Here is a 10,307-nt window from a genome sequence, read left to right as displayed (position 1 = left end):
TACAGAAATGCAATATGATATACATAACTTTGTGTTTAGAGGTGTATAAAGACCTTGCGTGATGAAGCGTTATGTTTTTATTACCCTAGAATGAGTGTGCTGCTGAGATAATAAACAGCAAACAAACAGCACACATGCATAACAGGTTAAAACATGATTTCACTATTGAATCATCATCTCACAGACATCGTCCTGCATCTTGGATTTACTGTTTATTTATATCTTTGGAAATTCCCAGAGGAAAATGTTATTGCTCATCAGAAGGAGATTTGGTGTAGTTTTCAGTTGTGTAAATGACTAAATGTCTCAAATGTTTCTCCTAAAATTGCTCAAATAAATTAGAGTGTAAATGTTAAAAAAACACATGAAGAGTATGAAGGTGTAAAATGAATATAGATTGTACAAAATAATACAATAAATGGTGCTATATAGCACTAAAAGTGGTTCTTGGCTCATAATCATATGTGGAAACACTTTTAGTGCTATAGAAATGGATCTTGGTGGTCTAGTGGTTCTTCAGAGGTTCTTTGTGATGTCTGATGTGCTTTATATAACCGCTGAAGAACCATACAGGGGCTTAACAGGTTCTTTATATGGAAACAGGGCTATATGGTTCTTCAGCTTTCTATATAGTACTGTTATCCCGAAGAACCGCTGAAGAACCACTGAAGCACCAAAATTTGGTTCTATATAGCACTTCAGTCATCCCAAAGAAGCACCAAGATATGGTTCTATATAGCACTTCAGTCATCCCAAAGAAGCACCAAGATATGGTTCTATATAGCACTTCAGTCATCCCAAAGAAGCACCAAGATATGGTTCTATATAGCACTTCAGTCATCCCGAAGAACCGCTGAAGAACCACTGAAGCACCAAGATATGGTTCTATATAGCACTTCAGTCATCCCAAAGAAGCACCAAGATATGGTTCTATATAGCACTTCAGTCAACCCTGAAGAACCGCTGAACAACCACTGAAGCACCAAGATATGGTTCTATATAGCACTTCAGTCATCCCAAAGAACCGCTGAAGAACCACTGAAGCACCAAGATATGGTTCTATATAGCACTTCAGTCATCCCAAAGAAGCACCAAGATATGGTTCTATATAGCACTTCAGTCATCCCAAAGAAGCACCAAGATATGGTTCTATATAGCACTTCAGTCATCCCAAAGAAGCACCAAGATATGGTTCTATATAGCACTTCAGTCATCCCAAAGAAGCACCAAGATATGGTTCTATATAGCACTTCAGTCATCCCAAAGAAGCACCAAGATATGGTTCTATATAGCACTTCAGTCATCCCGAAGAACCGCTGAAGAACCACTGAAGCACCAAGATATGGTTCTATATAGCACTTCAGTCATCCCAAAGAAGCACCAAGATATGGTTCTATATAGCACTTCAGTCATCCCGAAGAACCGCTGAACAACCACTGAAGCACCAAGATATGGTTCTATATAGCACTTCAGTCATCCCAAAGAACCGCTGAAGAACCACTGAAGCACCAAGATATGGTTCTATATAGCACTTCAGTCATCCCAAAGAAGCACCAAGATATGGTTCTATATAGCACTTCAGTCATCCCAAAGAAGCACCAAGATATGGTTCTATATAGCACTTCAGTCATCCCAAAGAAGCACCAAGATATGGTTCTATATAGCACTTCAGTCATCCCAAAGAACCGCTGAAGAACCACTGAAGCACCAAGATATGGTTCTATATAGCACTTCAGTCATCCCAAAGAAGCACCAAGATATGGTTCTATATAGCACAGTCATCCCGAAGAACCGCTGAAGAACCACTGAAGCACCAAGATATGGTTCTATATAGCACTTCAGTCATTCCAAAGAACTGCTGAAGAACCACTGAAGCACCAAGATATGGTTCTATATAGCACTTCAGTCATCCCAAAGAAGCACCAAGATATGGTTCTATATAGCACTTCAGTCATCCCAAAGAAGCACCAAGATATGGTTCTATATAGCACTTCAGTCATCCCAAAGAAGCACCAAGATATGGTTCTATATAGCACTTCAGTCATCCCAAAGAAGCACCAAGATATAGTTCTATATAGCACTTCAGTCATCCCAAAGAAGCACCAAGATATGGTTCTATATAGCACTTCAGTCATCCCAAAGAAGCACCAAGATATGGTTCTATATAGCACTTCAGTCATCCCAAAGAAGCACCAAGATATGGTTCTATATAGCACTTCAGTCATCCCAAAGAAGCACCAAGATATGGTTCTATATAGCACTTCAGTCATCCCAAAGAAGCACCAAGATATGGTTCTATATAGCACTTCAGTCATCCCGAAGAACCGCTGAAGAACCACTGAAGCACCAAGATATGGTTCTATATAGCACTTAAAGTGGTTCCCATATCATTACGAACCACTTTTAGTGCTATACAGCACCATTTAGTAAACTAAATTGATCAAGATTGTAGAGGTCTTATAATCTGGATTTGAGTAAATGTGATGAGTTCATAGTGAGATCTTCAATAATATTGACTTTGGTTGCAGACTTGACAAATCTGAGCTCAGCTTGTGACATTGTTAAATTCTCTTCTGAAACTCTAATGACAGAGACAAAAACGCAGGTGAGACTTGAGCAAAAGTTTCCAACTCTTCACCATTTAATCTCCAAGGAGAAACTATTAAAGAGATCTCATCTGTGCTTTTTCTTTCCATTGAATGAGCTAAAAATGCTTCTAAGTGACAAATTGAAAGAGCAAATATAAGCCAAGAGTATAAATTAAACAAATATAAAGTGTGTGCTGTTAAAAAGAATAAAGTAAACACGTGCTTACAGAGTCAGATGTATTTATTGTGTTCATCTGTTCTGTCTCACAATGAAAGCTCATGTTGAAGCATGTCTGTGAAGACACAGTGAACAATGAACGGTAGAATTCACTCAAATCAATATGTTCATCCGAGTTCAAACACGCTTTATGTATACGGTGCTTAAAGCTTGCGTTTGCTGAAGAGTATTGCAGAAGAGTCAGAAGATCTGAATAGCATTAATTACAGATCACAAGCTAAACAGCAGATGATTGATATGTTCTTGTAAACCCGTGAGCCATTTGTAGGGTGGAACTAACAGCTGTGTCAATATTCCCATCAAACAGCTGTTCCATTCAAACCACCAACACACTACACGTGATTTTACATTTTATATATTAAACAATCTCCATATCTAGATATTCTTAGTCATTCTGTGACCAAAGTCATTTTTAAGTGTTCTTAACACTGACATTTTGACAATTTTGAAATAGTTTGCTTTATTCAGGTTAAATGCAAAAACATGAAGAAAACGTTTCGATATTGATGTTTTAAAAAATATTTAATTCTTAATTTTTCTATTTGTATCCATTTTCCGGTCTTACGACACTTTATGGTAAAAGAAGGATTTTCGAACGTCAAATATGTGTGTTTTTTACATAAAAAAGTAGAAAGTTATATATAAGCGGTATGAAAGATCCCCTTAACATTGCTGAGCACTTCATTTAGCCTGGATAGTCGAAACTCAATAGTTTTACACGAATTAGTCTGCGACTCAAAAGCTCAGCGGCGCCATCTTGTGCAACCAGCCCATCGTTGAGTAGACTCATATTTAAGTTAAATTAATTCAAAACCAACCATTTATTTTACAGTGGTATTCTGTAAAAGGCATTAAGTCGTATACACTGACTTTTGTGACGTTCTTTTTTTTTCCTTAAAGCTAACATGAATATTAAGGGCACCTGGGACGCATGTTTTTTAGGTTTTTGAGTGAATTCTCTATGATAATCTTGGAGTAAAAACAGATCCGCACATGTCCAAGATTGGCTAAACAAGCAGGTAAAAGTTTTTTACTATTCAGAGGCCAAGTGTATATAAAAAGTGCCATGAAGGTGCGAAAAAGTGTTTTGGGCTTTAGCCCTTCATCAGCACCCTGTCTTATCTTGGAAATTCATTGACTCAAATACACCAGACATGATTTAAGCTTGAGGACACATCTCTTATAGAACAGATATGTGTAACTATAAAACCTTCACAAACCTCAAAACCCATATGATAAGTGTGATTTGTTTCATTTAATGGGCGAACAAGGAACATAACATTAATGCTCAAGATCATTTGAATCTAAACGTGTGGTACTCACTGAAATAAACATGAGTTTTCTTAAGTATGCGCACTCTTCATGTGTAAAGAATAAGCTTGAGGAAATCCAAACACATGAAGTGACTGACAGACACAGAAAGTGTGTGAGTGCTGAGGACTGCAGTTATTTCAGATGGATTATTCACAAACTGTCCACATTCAAATCCAGACCGCATGGCATAAAAACCCCTCTCAGCCGCACGGTTACAATATCCCGCCTCAGGGCGCTTTTTAATTGGCCGTTACATGTCGACAGAGTCCCAAGCGCTCCTTACAGACGGCAGAAAACAGAGGAGTGACATAAGGAGAAACTCACCTCATTATTTTCTGCTCGCTGTCTGTCCCACACCGGCACACGCTGACCTGAAATCTGTCTGAAAGATGAAAACATGTTGGGGGAAAACACCAAAAATGATACCAGGATGCCTCCATTCTCCCCACTTTAGCATCAAAATTGCTCAAAATGTGTGCTATTAAACTTTATTTAAACTTAACAAATAAAGCATACTTTTAATCTACTTTGTATACTTCTCAGAAATATGCCTGAGATGACACAAATACTCGACTTGGACAGAAAAGTCGAGCACATTCATCTTTTGATGGTTATACACTCTATATAAAAGTATAATGAAGTATGACTCTTTTGATTGGAAAGCCTATAAAAAAACACTTTTACATACTTTCTTATAAATGTACATGTTGGACTTTATATAGTAACAAGTTCAGCTTTGAGGTGGAATACTTTACAGTAAACAAAATGTGTGAAGCACTTCTTTACACACGTTGATGATAGAAATGCACTTAAAGGTTTATTTCAAGTAGATAATTTTTATACTAATTTAAAAAATAAAAACCGAGAACACATACTGTGCAAAAAGAATATCTAAATATGAACTGTAAGTACACTTACACTTGAAGTAAAGAAAACTTTATTTTACTGAGAGTATACTTCAAAGTGTACACTTTCTTAAAGTAAAACAAATGCCCTACAAGTATAGAAGTTCTGTAGTAGCAGTACAAATCCAAACATAGTTCTGTACTTAAGTGTACTACTGCTAAACTAAGAAAGTATGCATCTTATTAAGTAATAAGTGGGGCTGTTTAGTCCCAAATACTAATGATATTACTATACTTACTGCATGAAGTATACTTATAAATACACCTGAAGTTCATTTAAGCAAATAGTGAGGGACACTGCACAGACACTCTTAGAAAAAGGTGCTTTAAAGGTTATTTGATGTCATAGAAGAACCTTTATCATCTGAAGAACCTTTGAAGAAGGATTTTTGTGGAGAAAAGTGTTCTTTAGATGATAAAAAGTCATGTAAAGATCCTTTGGGTGAATGGTTCTTCTGTGGCATCACCTTTATTTTTAAGAGTGTACGTGTGTGTGTGTCATCCAAGAGTTGCCAGCAAAGCAACTTTTTCTCTTTACTTGTAAAGCAGCATGTAAGGAGGAGATTGTTTCTCTTTGTCCTTGACACACAAGAGGGCAAATGTTTGTGGTCTTTATTTAATGCCGTTTCACAGCTGCCGGACAGGCAGCGACAGATGAACATGAATATAATGTCAAAACCTCCCGCTGTGAAAGAGGAAGTTTCGCCGTTAAAAGGACAACGAGGCCAGAGAGTTTACAAACTAAAGAGAAGAAAAACTTTCTCCTGACATACAGTAGACCCCAGAAAACCTAACATTGCTTTAAAAAACAACACACGAGACGATGGGAATTCAGTTTTCTTCAGACAGGATTATGAGAAGAGCTTTTCATTTGCATTTCCATTCGTGTCAGTGGCACATCCACATCCATTCAATTCCACACACACACAGGGTTTTATCAACCAATCATGAGAATGATGTCATGAGTCCAGAAACGTTGTGACATCACAAACAACAGAGACGCAAATAAGAGACTTGTGTGGGTGTGTCAGTTCAAAGCGGTTGACTGTTCTCTTTTGCTTTAACCAAAACATTCTTTGTCTTCTCACCTGACAGTTAATATCGAAACACAAATTTTATATCTCTCAAAACATCAGCTTTGGTTAAGTCTAGAAATCCTGCTTTAAAATAAACGGGGTTATGCAAAAAAAAAACAGCAAGATTTTTACTTGTTTCTCATGATAGATATGGACATTTAAAGCAAAATTGATCAATGCATTTAGATCATAAGATGGTTGATCTGTTAACAGAAATACTTGACTTTTGCCAGCGAAGGAATGCACTAAATATCTGACATTTCTGAGGGACTTGCTGTGGTTTCTGTGGAATATCTACATCGGGTTTAACAGCAGACCATTTTTAAATCTCTGATTCCTCAGAAAATCATTGCTGAATTAATCGTCACCATCATTAATGGTGGATCACCATCCTGCACTTCTGAAATTATGATTTTGGATTTTCTCAAACTCAATATTCAGTTTCCATTTAAATTTTAATCAGACTTTCATTTTCCTTCCATTTGCATTAAGGACACTTGTTATTTATTCAAATCCACAAGGTCGGTCTCTACATTTGTATTAAACAGAACCCATCAGAGTATTAAATGACTCGTGTCGTATCAACTCAGTGATTGTCATGAGGTTTCTCTTGTTCTTGTGGCAGGATCATGACAGAACCTGGTGTTTAATGTGGAGAGAGGCGATTGTGGTCCTTATGGCTTGCCATAAGCTCTCTCCGGTCTTGTCTCTATTCACGCCCTCTCGTCTCCTCATGCCCCGCAACCGTCCCTCTTGATTGGTTCCCTTACTTAATGCCCCTGTGTCTTCTGTCTTGTGCTGGTTCATTGTGTGTGTGTGTAAGTCCGGTGTAGTCCAGTCTCTATTCCTGTTACCCTTCATGTTCATACCCTTGTCCTGTTATTTTAGTCCCTCCCGGTTTTTGTTTTCTGATTAAAAATCCTTTGTTAACCCCTTACCCGCTGTCTGCACTTGGGACCTCTGTCCATGTTCCCGCCACGATCATGACAATGATAATCATTGAAAGTTTTTCTTTGAGAAAGTTGAACACAGTCTGTTGTGTGATGCTTGCAAGACTTTCTGAATGAATCTCGCATTCAGAGGCCATCTGTTTTTATGAAGGACGCAACACTGCTATGAAAAGATGTGAATAACATCCACAGGATGAGAACTGTTCAAACACCATCTGTTTCTCTATCAGAACATGATGTAAGTGTATGAAATCATTATTTTCTGAATGATGCTTATTTGACAGAAATTAAAATCCTATTTTAGGAAAATGTGCAATATAACACTATAAAGCAGTTGATAAAGATGAAAGATCTAAACCTTCCATTAACATTTTAAAGATCTGAAAGTCGCATTTGAGAATCATAGCTTTCCTTTTTTATAGTTCTTCTGTATGACAAATTGTAATATTAAGCTTTTAAAACTTTGCACAGGCTAAATGTTCAAAAGGGCAACATGGTACTGTAAAGAGAGAGCAACACTGGCCTCTAGCGGTTATGATTTGACACAGCAAGTCTATAGCAGAATTTACAAGTTTTGGGGGGCATTTTTACTGTTTCCTCAGCTTTTATTGTCAATAAGAGACTCATTCTGCCTCTTCGTGCTGGGTCCGGCCAGAGGACTTCGTCCACATCACATGCGATGTTGTACCTTCCTCAGAACCCTCTCGTGTGCCGAATCCAGCCTTGACAACACTCCACACCTATGTCATCACAGGCCAATTCCATTGCCTGTAAAAGATTTATCCTTGAATATGGGTTACGGTCATAGACCTTCCATCGCCACGCAGGGAAAAACTCTTCTTTTGGGTTGAGGAAAGGGCTGTATGGTGGAACATTCACGAACGGCTGGTTGATGTTGAACCACACCACGGTGAAAGCTGACATTGTCCCAAACCACAACTTAAGACAGGATGTACTGCCTGCTGATGATCCTGCTCACGTTCAAACAAAACATCCTGAAGACCACCCAGAAATGTAAGAAGATGGTCCGTGTTATATGGCCCCAGGGTTGCATGATGGTGGAGAACCCCCCCATTGCTTATGGCTGCACATAGGATGACATTGCCACCGCGCTGGCCAGGGACTTCCACAATGGCACGTTGGCCAATTATGTTCCAGCCTCTCCTTATCCTCTTCGCCAGATTGAACCCTCCTTCATCTACAAAAATATATTCATGGGGCCTTTCCATGGAATCCATTTCAAACACCCTCTATATATAAAAGAGATAAATAAATCGTATTGTAAGTGTTACAGAAAGACATATTTCTGCAAAAGTGTATGTACATATGTATATGCACTCCTGATTTATATACACTACAGTATAGTGCAGTTACAGTAACGGTATAGGACATCACTAAAATTAAAAATAGTACACTATAAGCAAAACCTTACATTCAAGAAGCAATACATCAGCCTATATTTGCACAACTATAAGCACATTGTCAACCTTGTTGCAAAACTCTAAACATACATTACACACAAAAATCTATCATGAAGTCACTTCCTTGCAATACCAAAGCACTGACTGTCAAATTACCACACCGTCCAACCAATTGGTTCAACACAGTCACCAGGTGTCCAAACACTTAATTGTAGACACACCAATCAGGTGTATAAGCACTATAAAAAGCAGCAGGTGAGTTCATCGGTCTTCAAGCACAATGGAAAGAGTCAGAGAAAGAGGAGAACGAGGAGAACGAGGAGAACGAGAACGAGGAGGAAGAGGCGGAAGGGGAGGAAGAGGAGGAAGAGGAGGAAGAGGAATAAACAGAAGAGGAATCAACAGAGGAAGAGATGGAGGCCATCCTGGAGGTAGAGGTAGAGGAAGAGGAAGACAAGAAGGTGCTCAAAGAGGACCGAATCTGACAAATGAGATCCACTCAACACTGGTTGACCACGTTGTCAACCACGGCCTGACGCTGAGGGAGGCTGCACTGCGAGTACAGTCAAATCTAAGCCGATACACAGTGGCAAGTGTGATACATTTCGACTGTAACATAGGTATTGTAAAAATATCATCATATCAAAAACATCTGCACAGTTTCAGTAACTGCGTATAGTACTGTATTCTATGCACTTCTGTTACCTTTTCCTGTGAAATGACTTTACTATTGTATACTGCTTTTTGAGGGTCAGGAACGACAAGGGGGAAGGCCTCCTATGTTCACAGAACAGCAAGAGAGGGAGATATTAAACATGGTTTGGGCCAACAATGCTATAACACTCAATCAGCTCCAAGCTAACATTGTCAAAAACCACGCCAGTTTCTACAATATCCATCAGGTCTCAACACCAACATTGGCACGCATCCTACAAAAAAACATATTCAAATGAAGCAAATTTATCGAGTGCCTTTCGAGCGCAATTCCGAAAGGGTGAAACGACTGCGGCATGATTATGCAGAGGTATGTATTCACTTTAGCAGTGTGATCTTGCATACTCTCTCATAATCTTTTACTGTACTGTAATATGTATAATAGATCTACACTGAACTTCACAATTTTGCCAGACACTGTTCTTCAGGGAGTTTTACGAATGGATGGAGAGGAGATCCAGCATGAGTTCATTTACGTAGATGAGGCTGGGTTCAACCTGAAGAGAACACGAAGGAGGGGAAGAAACATCATTGGCCACAGGGCTATAGTCAATGTCCCAGGGCAACGTGGGGGTAATATAACACTCTGTGCAGCCATTACACACAATGGGGTCCTCTACCGTCATGCCCATATGGGCCCTTACAACACAGCACTCATACTTACATTCTTGGACCAATTGCACAACATAACAGCAGCAAATCAAATCGATCATATGCAATACAATGTTGTCTGGGACAATGTATCTTTCCACCGCTCTGCTCTGGTTCAGAACTGGTTTCAGCAACATCCACATTTCACCATCCTATATCTTCCACCATACCCATTCCTCAACCCTATAGAAGAGTTTTCTCGGCATGGCGGTGGAAGGTATATGATCTCCGTCTTCAGGCTGAGGTACCCCTCATTCAAGCCATGGAGGAGGTCTGTGACCAGATGGAGGTATCAGTAATGCAAGGATTGATTCGTCATTCAAGACGTTTCTTTCCAAGGTGTCTTGCTAATGACAACATTGCCTGTGATGTTGATGAAATTCTCTGGCCAGATCAAGCTAGGCAAAGAGACAATGTCTAGTTTTTTTTACAGTAAACTTACAGTTCAAT

This window comes from Barbatula barbatula, assembly GCF_947034865.1.
Source record: "Barbatula barbatula genome assembly, chromosome: 1".
NCBI classification, from domain to species: domain Eukaryota; kingdom Metazoa; phylum Chordata; class Actinopteri; order Cypriniformes; family Nemacheilidae; genus Barbatula; species Barbatula barbatula.
Note: the sequence above shows the minus strand (reverse complement) of the source record.